The sequence below is a fragment of the Haemaphysalis longicornis genome, unplaced genomic scaffold, assembly GCF_048455015.1.
Source record: "Haemaphysalis longicornis isolate Haplotype H1 unplaced genomic scaffold, Haemaphysalis longicornis Haplotype H1 scaffold_11, whole genome shotgun sequence".
Lineage (NCBI taxonomy): Eukaryota > Metazoa > Arthropoda > Arachnida > Ixodida > Ixodidae > Haemaphysalis > Haemaphysalis longicornis.
Window position 1 is genome coordinate 28,093,212 of NW_027526214.1, and position 23,460 is coordinate 28,116,671.

The following is a 23,460-nucleotide window of genomic DNA, read 5'->3' on the forward strand; positions in this document are numbered from 1 at the left end:
ACAGTAAATGCTGCTTAGGTACTAACATTACCCTATACTGCAAAGAACCAAACTTTTGACTGCACTTAATTTACATTGTTTTGTTACAATTTGTTTTTTTCACATCCTTCGCACACTATCTTGCCAAATATATGTTCAATATGATGACTAAGCGGTTGATGCCTCGCCAGAATTACCACCCCATCAACATCAAACCTGCATATATGGGCTCAGCACCACACCTTAGCTATTGAGCCTAGCTGCGAGTGCATTATGCTGTCAGTGTTTCAAGCTTGCGAATACAGTAAATGCTGCTTAGGTACTAACATTACCCTATAGTGCAAACAACCAAACTTTTGACTGCACTTAATTTACATTATTTTGGTACAATTTGTTTTTTTTACATCCTTCGCACACTCTCTTGCCAAATATATGTTCAATATGATGACCAAGCGGTTGATGCCTCGCCAGAATTACCACCGCATCAACATCAAACCTGCATATATGGGCTCAGCACCACACCTTAGCCACTGAGCCTAGCTGCGAGTGCATTATGCTGTCAGTGTTTCAAGCTTGCGAATACAGTAAATGCTGCTTAGGTACTAACATTACCCTATAGTGCAAAGAACCAAACTTTTGACTGCACTTAATTTACATTATTTTGGTACAATTTCTTTTTTTCACATCCTTCGCACACTATCTTGCCAAATATATGTTCAATATGATGACCAAGCGGTTTATGCCTCGCCAGAATTACCACCCCATCAACATCAAACCTGCATATATGGGCTCAGCACCACACCTTAGCCACTGAGCCTAGCTGCGAGTGCATTATGCTGTCAGTGTTTCAAGCTTGCGAATACAGTAAATGCTGCTTAGGTACTAACATTACCCTATAGTGCAAAGAACCAAACTTTTGACTGCACTTATTTACAAGATTTTTGTACAATTTGTTTTTTTCACATCCTTCGCACACTATCTAGCCAAATATATGTTCAATATGATGACCAAGTGGTTGATGCCTCGCCAGAATTACCACCCCATCAACATCAAACCTGCATATATGGGCTCAGAATCACACCTTAGCCACTGAGCCTAGCTGCGAGTGCATTATGCTGTCAGTGTCTCAAGCTTGCGAATACAGTAAATGCTCTTAGGTACTAACATTACCCTATAGTGCAAAGAACCAAACTTTGGACTGCACTTAATTTACATTGTTTGGGTAGAATTTGTTTTTTTCACATCCTTCGCACACTATCTAGCCAAATATATGTTCAATATGATGACCAAGCGGTTGATGCCTCGCCAGAATTACCACCCCATCAACATCAAACCTGCATATATGGGCTCAGAATCACACCTTAGCCACTGAGCCTAGCTGCGAGTGCATTATGCTGTCAGTGTTTCAAGCTTGCGAATACAGTAAATGCTGCTTAGGTACTAACATTACTCTATAGTGCAAAGAACCAAACTTTTGACTGCACTTAATTAACATTGTTTTGGTACAATTTGTTTTTTTCACATCCTTCGCACACTATCTTGCCAAATATATGTTCAATATGATGACTAAGCGGTTGATGCCTCGCCAGAATTACCACCCCATCAACATCAAACCTGCATATATGGGCTCAGCACCACACCTTAGCTATTGAGCCTAGCTGCGAGTGCATTATGCTGTCAGTGTTTCAAGCTTGCGAATACAGTAAATGCTGCTTAGGTACTAACATTACCCTATAGTGCAAAGAACCAAACTTTTGACTGCACTTATTAACATTGTTTTGGTACAATTTGTTTTTTTCACATCCTTCGCACACTATCTAGACAAATATATGTTCAATATGATGACCAAGCGGTTGATGCCTCGCTAGAATTACCACCCCAAAAACATCAAACCTGCATATATGGGCTCAGCACCACACCTTAGCCACTGAGCCTAGCTGCGAGTGCATTATGCTGTCAGTGTTTCAAGCTTGCGAATACAGTAAATGCTGCTTAGGTACTAACATTACCCTATAGTGCAAAGAACCAAACTTTTGACTGCACTTAATTTACATTGTTTTGTTACAATTTGTTTTTTTCACATCCTTCGCACACTATCTTGCCAAATATATGTTCAATATGATGACTAAGCGGTTGATGCCTCGCCAGAATTACCACCCCATCAACATCAAACCTGCATATATGGGCTCAGCACCACACCTTAGCTATTGAGCCTAGCTGCGAGTGCATTATGCTGTCAGTGTTTCAAGCTTGCGAATACAGTAATGCTGCTTAGGTACTAACATTACCCTATAGTGCAAAGAACCAAACTTTTGACTGCACTTAATTAACATTGTTTTGGTACAATTTGTTTTTTTCACATCCTTCGCACACTAGCTAGCCAAATATATGTTCAATATGATGACCAAGCGGTTGATGCCTCGCCAGAATTACCACCCCATCAACATCAAACCTGCATATATGGGCTCAGCACCACACCTTAGCCACTGAGCCTAGCTGCGAGTGCATTATGCTGTCAGTGTTTCAAGCTTGCGAATACAGTAAATGCTGCTTAGGTTTAACATTACCCCATAGTGCAAACAACCAAACTTTTGACTGCACTTAATTTACATTATTTTGGTACAATTTGTTTTTTTTACATCCTTCGCTCACTCTCTTGCCAAATATATGTTCAATATGATGACCAAGCGGTTGATGCCTCGCCAGAATTACCACCCCATCAACATCAAACCTGCATATATGGGCTCAGCACCACACCTTAGCCACTGAGCCTAGCTGCGAGTGCATTATGCTGTCAGTGTTTCAAGCTTGCGAATACAGTAAATGCTGCTTAGGTACTAACATTACCCTATAGTGCAAAGAACCAAACTTTTGACTGCACTTAATTTACATTATTTTGGTACAATTTGTTTTTTTTTCACATCCTTCGCACACTATCTTGCCAAATATATGTTCAATATGATGACCAAGCGGTTGATGCCTCGCCAGAATTACCACCCCATCAACATCAAACCTGCATATATGGGCTCAGCACCACACCTTAGCCACTGAGCCTAGCTGCGAGTGCATTATGCTGTCAGTGTTTCAAGCTTGCGTATACAGTAAATGCTGCTTAGGTACTAACATTACCCTATAGTGCAAAGAACCAAACTTTTGACTGCACTTATTAACATTGTTTTGGTACAATTTGTTTTTTTCACATCTTTCGCACACTATCTAGCCAAATATATGTTCAATATGATGACCAAGCGGTTGATGCCTCGCCAGAATTACCACCCCATCAACAACAAACCTGCATATATGGGCTCAGCACCACACCTTAGCCACTGAGCCTAGCTGCGAGTGCATTATGCTGTCAGTGTTTCAAGCTTGCGAATACAGTAAATGCTGCTTAGGTACTAACATTACCCTATAGTGCAAAGAACCAAACTTTTGACTGCACTTATTAACATTGTTTTGGTACAATTAGTTTTTTCACATCCTTCGCACACTATCTAGCCAAATATATGTTCAATATGATGACCAAGCGGTTGATGCCTCGCTAGAATTACCACCCCATCAACATCAAACCTGCATATATGGGCTCAGCACCACACCTTAGCCACTGAGCCTAGCCGCGAGTGCATTATGCTGTCAGTGTTTCAAGCTTGCGAATACAGTAAATGCTGCTTAGGTACTAACATTACCCTATAGTGCAAAGAACCAAACTTTTGACTGCACTTAATTTACATTGTTTTGTTACAATTTGTTTTTTTCACATCCTTCGCACACTATCTTGCCAAATATATGTTCAATATGATGACTAAGCGGTTGATGCCTCGCCAGAATTACCACCCCATCAACATCAAACCTGCATATATGGGCTCAGCACCACACCTTAGCTATTGAGCCTAGCTGCGAGTGAATTATGCTGTCAGTGTTTCAAGCTTGCGAATACAGTAAATGCTGCTTAGGTACTAACATTACCCTATAGTGCAAAGAACCAAACTTTTGACTGCACTTAATTTACATTATTTTGGTACAATTTGTTTTTTTTTTCACATCCTTCGCACACTATCTTGCCAAATATATGTTCAATATGATGACCAAGCGGTTGATGCCTCGCCAGAATTACCACCCCATCAACATCAAACCTGCATATAAGGGCTCAGCACCACACCTTAGCCACTGAGCCTTGCTGCGAGTGCATTATGCTGTCAGTGTTTCAAGCTTGCGAATACAGTAAATGCTACTTAGGTATAACATTACCCTATAGTGCAAAGAAAAACTTTTGACTGCACTTAATTTACATTATTTTGGTACAATTTGTTTTTTTCACATCCTTCGCACACTATCTTGCCAAATATATGTTCAATATGATGACCAAGCGGTTGATGCCTCGCCAGAATTACAACCACATCAACATCCAACCTGCATATAAGGGCTTAGCACCACACCTAAGCCACTGAGCCTTGCTGCGAGTGCTTTATGCTGTCAGTGTTTCAAGCTTGCGAATACAGTCAATGCTCTTAGGTACTAACATTACCCTATAGTGCAAAGAACCAAACTTTTGACTGCACTTAATTTACATTGTTTTGGTACAATTTGTTTTTTTTTCACATCCTTCGCACACTATCTAGCCAAATATATGTTCAATATGATGACCAAGCGGTTGATGCCTCGCCAGAATTACCACCCCATCAACATCAAACCTGCATATATGGGCTCAGAATCACACCTTAGCCACTGAGCCTAGCTGCGAGTGCATTATGCTGTCAGTGTCTCAAGCTTGCGAATACAGTAAATGCTGCTTAGGTACTAACATTACCCTATAGTGCAAAGAACCAAACTTTTGACTGCACTTAATTTACATTATTTTGGTACAATTTGTTTTTTTCACATCCTTCGCACACTATCTTGCCAAATATATGTTCAATATGATGACCAAGCGGTTGATGCCTCGCCAGAATTACCACCCCATCAACATCAAACCTGCATATATGGGCTCAGCACCACACCTTAGCCACTGAGCCTACCTGCGAGTGCATTCTGCTGTCAGTGTTTCAAGCTTGCGAATACAGTAAATGCTGCTTACGTACTAACATTACCCTATAGTGCAAAGAACCAAACTTTTGACTGCACTTAATTTACATTATTTTGGTACAATTTGTTTTTTTCACATCCTTCGCACACTATCTTGCCAAATATATGTTCAATATGATGACCAAGCGGTTGATGCCTCGCCAGAATTACCACCCCATCAACATCAAACCTGCATATAAGGGCTCAGCACCACACCTTAGCCACTGAGCCTTGCTGCGAGTGCATTATGCTGTCAGTGTCTCAAGCTTGCGAATACAGTAAATGCTGCTTAGGTACTAACATTACCCTATAGTGCAAAGAACCAAACTTTTGACTGCACTTATTAACATTGTTTTGGTACAATTTGTTTTTTTCACATCTTTCGCACACTATCTAGCCAAATATATGTTCAATATGATGACCAAGCGGTTGATGCCTCGCCAGAATTACCACCCCATCAACAACAAACCTGCATATATGGGCTCAGCACCACACCTTAGCCACTGAGCCTAGCTGCGAATGCATTATGCTGTCAGTGTTTCAAGCTTGCGAATACAGTAAATGCTGCTTAGGTACTAACATTACCCTATAGTGCAAAGAACCAAACTTTTGACTGCACTTAATTTACATTATTTTGGTACAATTTCTTTTTTTCACATCCTTCGCACACTATCTTGCCAAATATATGTTCAATATGATGACCAAGCGGTTGATGCCTCGCCAGAATTACCACCCCATCAACATCAAACCTGCATATATGGGCTCAGCACCACACCTTAGCCACTGAGCCTAGCTGCGAGTGCATTATGCTGTCAGTGTTTCAAGCTTGCGAATACAGTAAATGCTGCTTAGGTACTAACATTACCCTATAGTGCAAAGAACCAAACTTTTGACTGCACTTATTTACAAGATTTTTGTACAATTTGTTTTTTTCACATCCTTCGCACACTATCTAGCCAAATATATGTTCAATATGATGACCAAGTGGTTGATGCCTCGCCAGAATTACCACCCCATCAACATCAAACCTGCATATATGGGCTCAGAATCACACCTTAGCCACTGAGCCTAGCTGCGAGTGCATTATGCTGTCAGTGTCTCAAGCTTGCGAATACAGTAAATGCTCTTAGGTACTAACATTACCCTATAGTGCAAAGAACCAAACTTTGGACTGCACTTAATTTACATTGTTTGGGTAGAATTTGTTTTTTTCACATCCTTCGCACACTATCTAGCCAAATATATGTTCAATATGATGACCAAGCGGTTGATACCTCGCCAGAATTACCACCCCATCAACATCAAACCTGCATATATGGGCTCAGAATCACACCTTAGCCACTGAGCCTAGCTGCGAGTGCATTATGCTGTCAGTGTTTCAAGCTTGCGAATACAGTAAATGCTGCTTAGGTACTAACATTACCCTATAGTGCAAAGAACCAAACTTTTGACTGCACTTAATTAACATTGTTTTGGTACAATTTGTTTTTTTCACATCATTCGCACACAATCTAGCCAAATATATGTTCAATATGATGACCAAGCGGTTGATGCCTCGCCAGAATTACCACCCCATCAACATCAAACCTGCATATATGGGCTCAGCACCACACCTTAGCCACTGAGCCTAGCTGCGAGTGCATTATGCTGTCAGTGTTTCAAGCTTGCGAATACAGTAAATGCTGCTTAGGTACTAACATTACCCTATAGTGCAAAGAACCAAACTTTTGACTGCACTTATTAACATTGTTTTGGTACAATTTGTTTTTTTCACATCCTTCGCACACTATCTAGACAAATATATGTTCAATATGATGACCAAGCGGTTGATGCCTCGCTAGAATTACCACCCCAAAAACATCAAACCTGCATATATGGGCTCAGCACCACACCTTAGCCACTGAGCCTAGCTGCGAGTGCATTATGCTGTCAGTGTTTCAAGCTTGCGAATACAGTAAATGCTGCTTAGGTACTAACATTACCCTATAGTGCAAAGAACCAAACTTTTGACTGCACTTAATTTACATTGTTTTGTTACAATTTGTTTTTTTCACATCCTTCGCACACTATCTTGCCAAATATATGTTCAATATGATGACTAAGCGGTTGATGCCTCGCCAGAATTACCACCCCATCAACATCAAACCTGCATATATGGGCTCAGCACCACACCTTAGCTATTGAGCCTAGCTGCGAGTGCATTATGCTGTCAGTGTTTCAAGCTTGCGAATACAGTAATGCTGCTTAGGTACTAACATTACCCTATAGTGCAAAGAACCAAACTTTTGACTGCACTTAATTAACATTGTTTTGGTACAATTTGTTTTTTTCACATCCTTCGCACACTATCTAGCCAAATATATGTTCAATATGATGACCAAGCGGTTGATGCCTCGCCAGAATTACCACCCCATCAACATCAAACCTGCATATATGGGCTCAGCACCACACCTTAGCCACTGAGCCTAGCTGCGAGTGCATTATGCTGTCAGTGTTTCAAGCTTGCGAATACAGTAAATGCTGCTTAGGTTTAACATTACCCCATAGTGCAAACAACCAAACTTTTGACTGCACTTAATTTACATTATTTTGGTACAATTTGTTTTTTTTACATCCTTCGCACACTCTCTTGCCAAATATATGTTCAATATGATGACCAAGCGGTTGATGCCTCGCCAGAATTACCACCCCATCAACATCAAACCTGCATATATGGGCTCAGCACCACACCTTAGCCACTGAGCCTAGCTGCGAGTGCATTATGCTGTCAGTGTTTCAAGCTTGCGAATACAGTAAATGCTGCTTAGTAACTAACATTACCCTATAGTGCAAAGAACCAAACTTTTGACTGCACTTAATTTACATTATTTTGGTACAATTTGTTTTTTTTTCACATCCTTCGCACACTATCTTGCCAAATATATGTTCAATATGATGACCAAGCGGTTGATGCCTCGCCAGAATTACCACCCCATCAACATCAAACCTGCATATATGGGCTCAGCACCACACCTTAGCCACTGAGCCTAGCTGCGAGTGCATTATGCTGTCAGTGTTTCAAGCTTGCGTATACAGTAAATGCTGCTTAGGTACTAACATTACCCTATAGTGCAAAGAACCAAACTTTTGACTGCACTTATTAACATTGTTTTGGTACAATTTGTTTTTTTCACATCTTTCGCACACTATCTAGCCAAATATATGTTCAATATGATGACCAAGCGGTTGATGCCTCGCCAGAATTACCACCCCATCAACAACAAACCTGCATATATGGGCTCAGCACCACACCTTAGCCACTGAGCCTAGCTGCGAGTGCATTATGCTGTCAGTGTTTCAAGCTTGCGAATACAGTAAATGCTGCTTAGGTACTAACATTACCCTATAGTGCAAAGAACCAAACTTTTGACTGCACTTATTAACATTGTTTTGGTACAATTAGTTTTTTCACATCCTTCGCACACTATCTAGCCAAATATATGTTCAATATGATGACCAAGCGGTTGATGCCTCGCTAGAATTACCACCCCATCAACATCAAACCTGCATATATGGGCTCAGCACCACACCTTAGCCACTGAGCCTAGCCGCGAGTGCATTATGCTGTCAGTGTTTCAAGCTTGCGAATACAGTAAATGCTGCTTAGGTACTAACATTACCCTATAGTGCAAAGAACCAAACTTTTGACTGCACTTAATTTACATTGTTTTGTTACAATTTGTTTTTTTCACATCCTTCGCACACTATCTTGCCAAATATATGTTCAATATGATGACTAAGCGGTTGATGCCTCGCCAGAATTACCACCCCATCAACATCAAACCTGCATATATGGGCTCAGCACCACACCTTAGCTATTGAGCCTAGCTGCGAGTGAATTATGCTGTCAGTGTTTCAAGCTTGCGAATACAGTAAATGCTGCTTAGGTACTAACATTACCCTATAGTGCAAAGAACCAAACTTTTGACTGCACTTAATTTACATTATTTTGGTACAATTTGTTTTTTTTCACATCCTTCGCACACTATCTTGCCAAATATATGTTCAATATGATGACCAAGCGGTTGATGCCTCGCCAGAATTACCACCCCATCAACATCAAACCTGCATATAAGGGCTCAGCACCACACCTTAGCCACTGAGCCTTGCTGCGAGTGCATTATGCTGTCAGTGTCTGAAGCTTGCAAATACAGTAAATGCTGCTTAGGTACTAACATTACCCTATAGTGCAAAGAACCAAACTTTTGACTGCACTTAATTTACATTATTTTGGTACAATTTGTTTTTTTCACATCCTTCGCACACTATCTAGCCAAATATATGTTCAATATGATGACCAAGCGGTTGATGCCTCGCCAGAATTACCACCCCATCAACATCAAACCTGCATATATGGGCTCAGCACCACACCTTAGCCACTGAGCCTAGCTGCGAGTGCATTATGCTGTCAGTGTTTCAAGCTTGCGAATACAGTAAATGCTGCTTAGGTACTAACATTACCCTATAGTGCAAAGGACCAAACTTTTGACTGCACCTAATTTGCATGATTTTGGTACAATTTGTTTTTTTCACATTCTTCGCACACCATCTTGCCAAATATATGTTCATTATGATGACCAAGCGGTTGATGCCTCGCCACAATTACCACCCCATCAACATCAAACCTGCATATATGGGCTCAGCACCACACCTTAGCCACTGAGCCTAGCTGCGAGTGCATTATGCTGTCAGTGTTTCAAGCTTGCGAATACAGTAACTGCTGCATAGGTACTAACATTACCCTATAGTGCAAAGAACCAAACTTTTGACTGCATTTAATTTACATTGTTTTGGTACAATTTGTTTTTTTTTTCACATCCTTCGCACACTATCTTGCCAAATATATGTTCAATATGATGACCAAGCGGTTGATGCCTCGCCAGAATTACCACCTCATCAACATCAAACCTGCATATATGGGCTCAGCACCACACCTTAGAAACTGAGCCTAGCTGCGAGTGCATTATGCTGTCAGTGTTTCAAGCTTGCGAATACAGTAAATGCTGCTTAGGTATAACATTACCCTATAGTGCAAAGAAAAACTTTTGACTGCACTTAATTTACATTATTTTGGTACAATTTGTTTTTTTCACATCCTTCGCACACTATCTTGCCAAATATATGTTCAATATGATGACCAAGCGGTTGATGCCTCGCCAGAATTACAACCACATCAACATCAAACCTGCATATAAGGGCTTAGCACCACACCTAAGCCACTGAGCCTTGCTGCGAGTGCTTTATGCTGTCAGTGTTTCAAGCTTGCGAATACAGTCAATGCTCTTAGGTACTAACATTACCCTATAGTGCAAAGAACCAAACTTTTGACTGCACTTAATTTACATTGTTTTGGTACAATTTGTTTTTTTCACATCCTTCGCACACTATCTAGCCAAATATATGTTCAATATGATGACCAAGCGGTTGATGCCTCGCCAGAATTACCACCCCATCAACATCAAACCTGCATATATGGGCTCAGCACCACACCTTAGCCACTGAGCCTAGCTGCGAGTGCATTATGCTGTCAGTGTTTCAAGCTTGCGAATACAGTAAATGCTGCTTAGGTACTAACATTACCCTATAGTGCAAAGAACCAAACTTTTGACTGCACTTATTTACAAGATTTTTGTACAATTTGTTTTTTTCACATCCTTCGCACACTATCTAGCCAAATATATGTTCAATATGATGACCAAGTGGTTGATGCCTCGCCAGAATTACCACCCCATCAACATCAAACCTGCATATATGGGCTCAGAATCACACCTTAGCCACTGAGCCTAGCTGCGAGTGCATTATGCTGTCAGTGTCTCAAGCTTGCGAATACAGTAAATGCTCTTAGGTACTAACATTACCCTATAGTGCAAAGAACCAAACTTTGGACTGCACTTAATTTACATTGTTTGGGTAGAATTTGTTTTTTTCACATCCTTCGCACACTATCTAGCCAAATATATGTTCAATATGATGACCAAGCGGTTGATGCCTCGCCAGAATTACCACCCCATCAACATCAAACCTGCATATATGGGCTCAGAATCACACCTTAGCCACTGAGCCTAGCTGCGAGTGCATTATGCTGTCAGTGTTTCAAGCTTGCGAATACAGTAAATGCTGCTTAGGTACTAACATTACCCTATAGTGCAAAGAACCAAACTTTTGACTGCACTTAATTAACATTGTTTTGGTACAATTTGTTTTTTTCACATCATTCGCACACAATCTAGCCAAATATATGTTCAATATGATGACCAAGCGGTTGATGCCTCGCCAGAATTACCACCCCATCAACATCAAACCTGCATATATGGGCTCAGCACCACACCTTAGCCACTGAGCCTAGCTGCGAGTGCATTATGCTGTCAGTGTTTCAAGCTTGCGAATACAGTAAATGCTGCTTAGGTACTAACATTACCCTATAGTGCAAAGAACCAAACTTTTGACTGCACTTATTAACATTGTTTTGGTACAATTTGTTTTTTTCACATCCTTCGCACACTATCTAGACAAATATATGTTCAATATGATGACCAAGCGGTTGATGCCTCGCTAGAATTACCACCCCAAAAACATCAAACCTGCATATATGGGCTCAGCACCACACCTTAGCCACTGAGCCTAGCTGCGAGTGCATTATGCTGTCAGTGTTTCAAGCTTGCGAATACAGTAAATGCTGCTTAGGTACTAACATTACCCTATAGTGCAAAGAACCAAACTTTTGACTGCACTTAATTTACATTGTTTTGTTACAATTTGTTTTTTTCACATCCTTCGCACACTATCTTGCCAAATATATGTTCAATATGATGACTAAGCGGTTGATGCCTCGCCAGAATTACCACCCCATCAACATCAAACCTGCATATATGGGCTCAGCACCACACCTTAGCTATTGAGCCTAGCTGCGAGTGCATTATGCTGTCAGTGTTTCAAGCTTGCGAATACAGTAATGCTGCTTAGGTACTAACATTACCCTATAGTGCAAAGAACCAAACTTTTGACTGCACTTAATTAACATTGTTTTGGTACAATTTGTTTTTTTCACATCCTTCGCACACTATCTAGCCAAATATATGTTCAATATGATGACCAAGCGGTTGATGCCTCGCCAGAATTACCACCCCATCAACATCAAACCTGCATATATGGGCTCAGCACCACACCTTAGCCACTGAGCCTAGCTGCGAGTGCATTATGCTGTCAGTGTTTCAAGCTTGCGAATACAGTAAATGCTGCTTAGGTTTAACATTACCCCATAGTGCAAACAACCAAACTTTTGACTGCACTTAATTTACATTATTTTGGTACAATTTGTTTTTTTTACATCCTTCGCACACTCTCTTGCCAAATATATGTTCAATATGATGACCAAGCGGTTGATGCCTCGCCAGAATTACCACCCCATCAACATCAAACCTGCATATATGGGCTCAGCACCACACCTTAGCCACTGAGCCTAGCTGCGAGTGCATTATGCTGTCAGTGTTTCAAGCTTGCGAATACAGTAAATGCTGCTTAGGTACTAACATTACCCTATAGTGCAAAGAACCAAACTTTTGACTGCACTTAATTTACATTATTTTGGTACAATTTGTTTTTTTTTTCACATCCTTCGCACACTATCTTGCCAAATATATGTTCAATATGATGACCAAGCGGTTGATGCCTCGCCAGAATTACCACCCCATCAACATCAAACCTGCATATATGGGCTCAGCACCACACCTTAGCCACTGAGCCTAGCTGCGAGTGCATTATGCTGTCAGTGTTTCAAGCTTGCGTATACAGTAAATGCTGCTTAGGTACTAACATTACCCTATAGTGCAAAGAACCAAACTTTTGACTGCACTTATTAACATTGTTTTGGTACAATTTGTTTTTTTCACATCTTTCGCACACTATCTAGCCAAATATATGTTCAATATGATGACCAAGCGGTTGATGCCTCGCCAGAATTACCACCCCATCAACAACAAACCTGCATATATGGGCTCAGCACCACACCTTAGCCACTGAGCCTAGTTTCGAGTGCATTATGCTGTCAGTGTTTCAAGCTTGCGAATACAGTAAATGCTGCTTAGGTACTAACATTACCCTATAGTGCAAAGAACCAAACTTTTGACTGCACTTATTAACATTGTTTTGGTACAATTAGTTTTTTCACATCCTTCGCACACTATCTAGCCAAATATATGTTCAATATGATGACCAAGCGGTTGATGCCTCGCTAGAATTACCACCCCATCAACATCAAACCTGCATATATGGGCTCAGCACCACACCTTAGCCACTGAGCCTAGCCGCGAGTGCATTATGCTGTCAGTGTTTCAAGCTTGCGAATACAGTAAATGCTGCTTAGGTACTAACATTACCCTATAGTGCAAAGAACCAAACTTTTGACTGCACTTAATTTACATTGTTTTGTTACAATTTGTTTTTTTCACATCCTTCGCACACTATCTTGCCAAATATATGTTCAATATGATGACTAAGCGGTTGATGCCTCGCCAGAATTACCACCCCATCAACATCAAACCTGCATATATGGGCTCAGCACCACACCTTAGCTATTGAGCCTAGCTGCGAGTGAATTATGCTGTCAGTGTTTCAAGCTTGCGAATACAGTAAATGCTGCTTAGGTACTAACATTACCCTATAGTGCAAAGAACCAAACTTTTGACTGCACTTAATTTACATTATTTTGGTACAATTTGTTTTTTTTCACATCCTTCGCACACTATCTTGCCAAATATATGTTCAATATGATGACCAAGCGGTTGATGCCTCGCCAGAATTACCACCCCATCAACATCAAACCTGCATATAAGGGCTCAGCACCACACCTTAGCCACTGAGCCTTGCTGCGAGTGCATTATGCTGTCAGTGTCTGAAGCTTGCAAATACAGTAAATGCTGCTTAGGTACTAACATTACCCTATAGTGCAAAGAACCAAACTTTTGACTGCACTTAATTTACATTATTTTGGTACAATTTGTTTTTTTCACATCCTTCGCACACTATCTAGCCAAATATATGTTCAATATGATGACCAAGCGGTTGATGCCTCGCCAGAATTACCACCCCATCAACATCAAACCTGCATATATGGGCTCAGCACCACACCTTAGCCACTGAGCCTAGCTGCGAGTGCATTATGCTGTCAGTGTTTCAAGCTTGCGAATACAGTAAATGCTGCTTAGGTACTAACATTACCCTATAGTGCAAAGGACCAAACTTTTGACTGCACCTAATTTGCATGATTTTGGTACAATTTGTTTTTTTCACATTCTTCGCACACCATCTTGCCAAATATATGTTCATTATGATGACCAAGCGGTTGATGCCTCGCCAGAATTACCACCCCATCAACATCAAACCTGCATATATGGGCTCAGCACCACACCTTAGCCACTGAGCCTAGCTGCGAGTGCATTATGCTGTCAGTGTTTCAAGCTTGCGAATACAGTAACTGCTGCATAGGTACTAACATTACCCTATAGTGCAAAGAACCAAACTTTTGACTGCATTTAATTTACATTGTTTTGGTACAATTTGTTTTTTTTTTCACATCCTTCGCACACTATCTTGCCAAATATATGTTCAATATGATGACCAAGCGGTTGATGCCTCGCCAGAATTACCACCTCATCAACATCAAACCTGCATATATGGGCTCAGCACCACACCTTAGAAACTGAGCCTAGCTGCGAGTGCATTATGCTGTCAGTGTTTCAAGCTTGCGAATACAGTAAATGCTGCTTAGGTATAACATTACCCTATAGTGCAAAGAAAAACTTTTGACTGCACTTAATTTACATTATTTTGGTACAATTTGTTTTTTTCACATCCTTCGCACACTATCTTGCCAAATATATGTTCAATATGATGACCAAGCGGTTGATGCCTCGCCAGAATTACAACCACATCAACATCAAACCTGCATATAAGGGCTTAGCACCACACCTAAGCCACTGAGCCTTGCTGCGAGTGCTTTATGCTGTCAGTGTTTCAAGCTTGCGAATACAGTCAATGCTCTTAGGTACTAACATTACCCTATAGTGCAAAGAACCAAACTTTTGACTGCACTTAATTTACATTGTTTTGGTACAATTTGTTTTTTTCACATCCTTCGCACACTATCTAGCCAAATATATGTTCAATATGATGACCAAGCGGTTGATGCCTCGCCAGAATTACCACCCCATCAACATCAAACCTGCATATATGGGCTCAGAATCACACCTTAGCCACTGAGCCTAGCTGTGAGTGCATTATGCTGTCAGTGTCTCAAGCTTGCGAATACAGTAAATGCTGCTTAGGTACTAACATTACCCTATAGTGCAAAGAACCAAACTTTTGACTGCACTTAATTTACATTATTTTGGTACAATTTGTTTTTTTCACATCCTTCGCACACTATCTTGCCAAATATATGTTCAATATGATGACCAAGCGGTTGATGGCTCGCCAGAATTACCACCCCATCAACATCAAACCTGCATATATGGGCTCAGCACCACACCTTAGCCACTGAGCCTACCTGCGAGTGCATTCTGCTGTCAGTGTTTCAAGCTTGCGAATACAGTAAATGCTGCTTACGTACTAACATTACCCTATAGTGCAAAGAACCAAACTTTTGACTGCACTTAATTTACATTATTTTGGTACAATTTGTTTTTTTCACATCCTTCGCACACTATCTTGCCAAATATATGTTCAATATGATGACCAAGCGGTTGATGCCTCGCCAGAATTACCACCCCATCAACATCAAACCTGCATATAAGGGCTCAGCACCACACCTTAGCCACTGAGCCTTGCTGCGAGTGCATTATGCTGTCAGTGTCTCAAGCTTGCGAATACAGTAAATGCTGCTTAGGTACTAACATTACCCTATAGTGCAAAGAACCAAACTTTTGACTGCACTTATTAACATTGTTTTGGTACAATTTGTTTTTTTCACATCTTTCGCACACTATCTAGCCAAATATATGTTCAATATGATGACCAAGCGGTTGATGCCTTGCCAGAATTACCACCCCATCAACAACAAACCTGCATATATGGGCTCAGCACCACACCTTAGCCACTGAGCCTAGCTGCGAATGCATTATGCTGTCAGTGTTTCAAGCTTGCGAATACAGTAAATGCTGCTTAGGTACTAACATTACCCTATAGTGCAAAGAACCAAACTTTTGACTGCACTTATTAACATTGTTTTGGTACAATTTGTTTTTTTCACATCCTTCGCACACTATCTAGCCAAATATATGTTCAATATGATGACCAAGCGGTTCATGCCTCGCTAGAATTACCACCCCATCAACATCAAACCTGCATATATGGGCTCAGCACCACACCTTAGCCACTGAGGGTAGCTGCGAGAGCATTATGCTGTCAGTGTTTCAAGCTTGCGAATACAGTAAATGCTGCTTAGGTACTAACATTACCCTATAGTGCAAAGAACCAAACTTTTGACTGCACTTAATTTACATTGTTTTGTTACAATTTGTTTTTTTCACATCCTTCGCACACTATCTTGCCAAATATAGGTTCAATATGATGACTAAGCGGTTGATGCCTCGCCAGAATTACCACCCCATCAACATCAAACCTGCATATATGGGCTCAGCACCACACCTTAGCTATTGAGCCTAGCTGCGAGTGCATTATGCTGTCAGTGTTTCAAGCTTGCGAATACAGTAAATGCTGCTTAGGTACTAAGATTACCCTATAGTGCAAAGAACCAAACTTTTGACTGCACTTATTTACATGATTTTTGTACAATTTGTTTTTTTCACATCCTTCGCACACTATCTAGCCAAATATATGTTTAATATGATGACCAAGCGGTTGATGCCTCGCCAGAATTACCACCCCATCAACATCAAACCTGCATATATGGGCTCAGAATCACACCTTAGCCACTGAGCCTAGCTGCGAGTGCATTATGCTGTCAGTGTCTCAAGCTTGCGAATACAGTAAATGCTGCTTAGGTACTAACATTACCCTATAGTGCAAAGAACCAAACTTTGAACTGCACTTAATTTACATTGTTTTGGTACAATTTGTTTTTTTTCACATCCTTCGCACACTATCTAGCCAAATATATGTTCAATATGATGACCAAGCAGTTGATGCCTCGCCAGAATTACCACCCCATCAACATCAAACCTGCATATATGGGCTCAGCACCACACCTTAGCCACTGAGCCTTGCTGCGAGTGCATTATGCTGTCAGTGTTTCAAGCTTGCGAATACAGTAAATGCTGCTTAGGTACTAACATTACCCTATAGTACAACGAACCAAACTTTTGACTGCACCTAATTTACATTATTTTGGTACAATTTGTTTTTTTTCACATCCTTCGCACACTATCTTGCGAAATATATGTTCAATATGATGACCAAGCGGTTGATGCCTCGCCAGAATTACCACCCCATCAACATCAAACCTGCATATATGGGTTCAGCACCACACCTTAGCCACTGAGCCTAGCTGCGATTGCATTATGCTGTCAGTGTTTCAAGCTTGCGAATACAGTAAATGCTGCTTAGGTACTAACATTACCCTATAGTGCAAAGAACCAAACTTTTGACTGCACTTAATTTACATTATTTTGGTACAATTTGTTTTTTTTCACATCCTTCGCACACTATCTTGCCAAATATATGTTCAATATGATGACCAAGCGGTTGATACCTCGCCAGAATTACCACCCCATCAACATCAAACCTGCATATATGGGCTCAGCACCACACCTTAGCCAGTGAGCCTAGCTGCGAGTGCATTATGCTGTCAGTGTTTCAAGCTTGCGAATACAGTAAATGCTGCTTAGGTACTAACATTACCCTATAGTGCAAAGAACCAAATTTTTGACTTCACTTAATTTACATTATTTTTGTACAATTTGTTTTTTTCACATCCTTCGCACACTATCTAGCCAAATATATGTTCAATATGATGACCAAGCGGTTGATGCCTCGCCAGAATTACCACCCCATCAACATCAAACCTGCATATATGGGCTCAGCACCACACCTTAGCCACTGAGCCTAGCTGCGAGTGCATTATGCTGTCAGTGTTTCAAGCCTGCGAATACAGTAAATGCTGCTTAGGTACTAACATTACCCTATAGTGCAAAGAACCAAACTTTTGACTGCACTTTCTAACATTGTTTTGGTACAATTTGTTTTTTTCACATCTTTCGCACACTATATAGCCAAATATATGTTCAATATGATGACCAAGCGGTTGATGCCTCGCCAGAATTACCACCCCATCAACAACAAACCTGCATATATGGGCTCAGCACCACACCTTAGCCACTGAGCCTAGCTGCGAGTGCATTATGCTGTCAGTGTTTCAAGCTTGCGAATACAGTAAATGCTGCTTAGGTACTAACATTACCCTATAGTGCAAAAAACCAAACTTTTGACTGCACTTATTAACATTGTTTTGGTACAATTTGTTTTTTTCACATCCTTCGCACACTATCTAGCCAAATATATGTTCAATATGATGACCAAGCGGTTCATGCCTCGCTAGAATTACCACCCCATCAACATCAAACCTGCATATATGGGCTCAGCACCACACCTTAGCAACTGAGCCTAGCTGCGAGAGCATTATGCTGTCAGTGTTTCAAGCTTGCGAATACAGTAAATGCTGCTTAGGTACTAACATTACCCTATAGTGCAAAGAACCAAACTTTTGACTGCACTTAATTTACATTGTTTTGTTACAATTTGTTTTTTTCACATCCTTCGTACACTATCTTGCCAAATATATGTTCAATATGATGACTAAGCGGTTGATGCCTCGCCAGAATTACCACCCCATCAACATCAAACCTGCATATATGGGCTCAGCACCACACTTTAGCTATTGAGCCTAGCTGCGAGTGCATTATGCTGTCAGTGTTTCAAGCTTGCGAATACAGTAAATGCTGCTTAGGTACTAACATTACCCTATAGTGCAAAGAACCAAACTTTTGACTGCACTTAATTAACATTGTTTTGGTACAATTTGTTTTTTTCACATCCTTCGCACACTATCTAGCCAAATATATGTTCAATATGATGACCAAGCGGTTGATGCCTCGCCAGAATTACCACCCCATCAACATCAAACCTGCATATATGGGCTCAGCACCACACCTTAGCCACTGAGCCTAGCTGCGAGTGCATTATGCTGTCAGTGTTTCAAGCTTGCGAATACAGTAAATGCTGCTTAGGTTTAACATTACCCCATAGTGCAAACAACCAAACTTTTTACTGCACTTAATTTACATTATTTTGGTACAATTTGTTTTTTTACATCCTTCGCACACTCTCTTGCCAAATATATGTTCAATATGATGACCAAGCGGTTGATGCCTCGCCAGAATTACCACCCCATCAACATCAAACCTGCATATATGGGCTCAGCACCACACCTTAGCCACTGAGCCTAGCTGCGAGTGCATTATGCTGTCAGTGTTTCAAGCTTGCGAATACAGTAAATGCTGCTTAGGTACTAACATTACCCTATAGTGCAAAGAACCAAACTTTTGACTGCACTTAATTTACATTATTTTGGTACAATTTGTTTTTTTCACATCCTTCGCACACTATCTTGCCAAATATATGTTCAATATGATGACCAAGCGGTTGATGCCTCGCCAGAATTACCACCCCATCAACATCAAACCTGCATATATGGGCTCAGCACCACACCTTAGCCACTGAGCCTAGCTGCGAGTGCATTATGCTGTCAGTGTTTCAAGCTTGCGAATACAGTAAATGCTGCCTAGGTACTAACATTACCCTATAGTGCAAAGAACCAAACTTTTGACTGCACTTATTTACAAGATTTTTGTACAATTTGTTTTTTTCACATCCTTCGCACACTATCTAGCCAAATATATGTTCAATATGATGACCAAGCGGTTGATGCCTCGCCAGAATTACCACCCCATCAACATCAAACCTGCATATATGGGCTCAGAATCACACCTTAGCCACTGAGCCTAGCTGCGAGTGCATTATGCTGTCAGTGTCTCAAGCTTGCGAATACAGTAAATGCTCTTAGGTACTAACATTACCCTATAGTGCAAAGAACCAAACTTTGGACTGCACTTAATTTACATTGTTTTGGTACAATTTGTTTTTTTCACATCCTTCGCACACTATCTAGCCAAATATATGTTCAATATGATGACCAAGCGGTTGATGCCTCGCCAGAATTACCACCCCATCAACATCAAACCTGCATATATGGGCTCAGAATCACACCTTAGCCACTGAGCCTAGCTGCGAGTGCATTATGCTGTCAGTGTTTCAAGCATGCAAATACAGTAAATGCTGCTTAGGTACTAACATTACCCAATAGTGCAAAGAACCAAACTTTTGACTACACTTAATTTACATTATTTTGGTACAATTTGTTTTTTTTCACATCCTTCGCACACTATCTTGCCAAATATATGTTCAATATGATGACCAAGCGGTTGATGCCTCGCCAGAAATACCACCCCATCAACATCAAACCTGCATATATGGGCTCAGCACCACACCTTAGCCACTGAGCCTAGCTGCGAGTGCATTATGCTGTCAGTGTTTCAAGCTTGCGAATACAGTAAATGCTGCTTAGGTACTAACATTACCCTATAGTGCAAAGAACCAAACTTTTGACTGCACTTAATTTACATTGTTTTGGTACAATTTGTTTTTTTTTTCACATCCTTCGCACACTATCTAGCCAAATATATGTTCAGTATGATGACCAAGCGTTTGATGCCTCGCCAGAATTACCACCCCATCAACATCAAACCTGCATATATGGGCCCAGAATCACACCTTAGCCACTGAGCCTAGCTGCGAGTGCATTATGCTGTCAGTGTCTCAAGCTTGCGAATACATTAAATGCTGCTTAGTTACTAACATTACCCTATAGTACAAAGAACCAAACTTTTGACTGCACTTAATTTACATTATTTTGGTACAATTTGTTTTTTTCACATCCTTCGCACACTATCTTGCCAAATATATGTTCAATATGATGACCAAGCGGTTGAGGCCTCTCCAGAATTACTACCCCATCAACATCAAACCTGCATATATGGGCTCAGCACCACACCTTAGCCACTGAGAATAGCTGCGAGTGCATTATGCTGTCAGTGTTTCAAGCTTGCGAATACAGTAAATGCTGCTTAGGTTCTAACATTACCCTATAGGGCAAAGGACCAAACTTTTGACTGCACCTAATTTCATTATGTTGGTACAATTTGTTTTTTTCACATCCTTCGCACACCATCTTGCCAAATATATGTTCATTATGATGACCAAGCGGTTGATGCCTCGCCAGAATTACCACCCCATCAACATCAAACCTGCATATATGGGCTCAGCACCACACCTTAGAAACTGAGCCTAGCTGCGAGTGCATTATGCTGTCAGTGTTTCAAGCTTGCGAATACAGTAAATGCTGCTTAGGTACTAACATTACCTATAGTGCAAAGAACCAAACTTTTGACTGCACTTAATTTACATTATTTTGGTACAAGTTGTTTTTTTCACATCCTTCGCACACTATCTTGCCAAATATATGTTCAATATGATGACCAAGCGGTTGATGCCTCGCCAGAATTACCACCCCATCAACATCAAACCTGCATATAAGGGCTTAGCACCACACCTTAGCCACTGAGCCTTGCTGCGAGTGCATTATGCTGTCAGTGTTTCAAGCTTGCGAATACAGTAAATGCTGCTTAGGTACTAACATTACCCTATAGTGCAAAGAACCAAACTTTTGACTGCACTTAATTTACATTGTTTTGGTACAATTTGTTTTTTTTCACATCCTTCGCACACTATCTAGCCAAATTTATGTTCAATATGATGACCAAGCGGTTGATGCCTCGCCAGAATTACCACAACATCAACATCAAACCTGCATATATGGGCTCAGAATCACACCTTAGCCACTGAGCCTAGCTGCGAGTGCATTATGCTGTCAGTGTCTCAAGCTTGCGAATACAGTAAATGCTGCTTAGGTACTAACATTATCCTATAGTGCAAAGAACCAAACTTTTGACTGCACTTAATTTACATTATTTTGGTACAATTTGTTTTTTTTTCACATCCTTCGCACACTATCTTGCCAAATATATGTTCAATATGATGACCAAGCGGTTGATGCCTCGCCAGAATTACCACCCCATCAACATCAAACCTGCATATAAGGGCTCAGCACCACACCTTAGCCACTGAGCCTAGCTGCGAGTGCATTATGCTGCCAGTGTTTCAAGCTTGCGAATACAGTAAATGCTGCTTATGTACTAACATTACCCTTTAGTGCAAAGAACCAAACTTTTGACTGCACTTAATTTACATTGTTTTGGTACAATTTGTTTTTTTCACATCCTTCGCACACTATCTTGCCAAATATATGTTCAATATGATGACCAAGCGGTTGATGCCTCGCCAGAATTACCACCCCATCAACATCAAACCTGTATATATGGGCTCAGCACCACACCTTAGCCACTGAGCCTAGCTGCGAGTGCATTATGCTGTCAGTGTTTCAAGCTTGCGAATACAGTAAATGCTGCTTAGGTACTAACATTACCCTATAGTGCAAAGAACCAAACTTTTGACTGCACTTAATTAACATTGTTTTGGTACAATTTGTTTTTTTCACATCCTTCGCACACTATCTAGCCAAATATATGTTCAATATGATGACCAAGCGGTTGATGCCTCGCCAGAATTACCACCCCATCAACATCAAACCTGCATATATGGGCTCAGAATCACACCTTAGCCACTGAGCCTAGCTGCGAGTGCATTATGCTGTCAGTGTTTCAAGCATGCAAATACAGTAAATGCTGCTTAGGTACTAACATTACCCTATAGTGCAAAGAACCAAACTTTTGACTGCCCTTACTTTACATTATTTTGGTACAATTTGTTTTTTTCACATCCTTCGCACACTATCTTGCCAAATATATGTTCAATATGATGACCAAGCGGTTGATGCCTCGCCAGAAATACCACCCCATCAACATCAAACCTGCATATATGGGCTCAGCACCACACCTTAGCCACTGAGCCTAGCTGCGAGTGCATTATGCTGTCAGTGTTTCAAGCTTGCGAATACAGTAAATGCTGCTTAGGTACTAACATTACCCTACAGTGCAAAGAACCAAACTTTTGACTGCACTTAATTTACATTGTTTTGGTACAATTTGTTTTTTTTTTTACATCCTTCGCACATTATCTAGCCAAATATATGTTCAGTATGATGACCAAGCGTTTGATGCCTCGCCAGAATTACCACCCCATCAACATCAAACCTGCATATATGGGCCCAGAATCACACCTTAGCCACTGAGC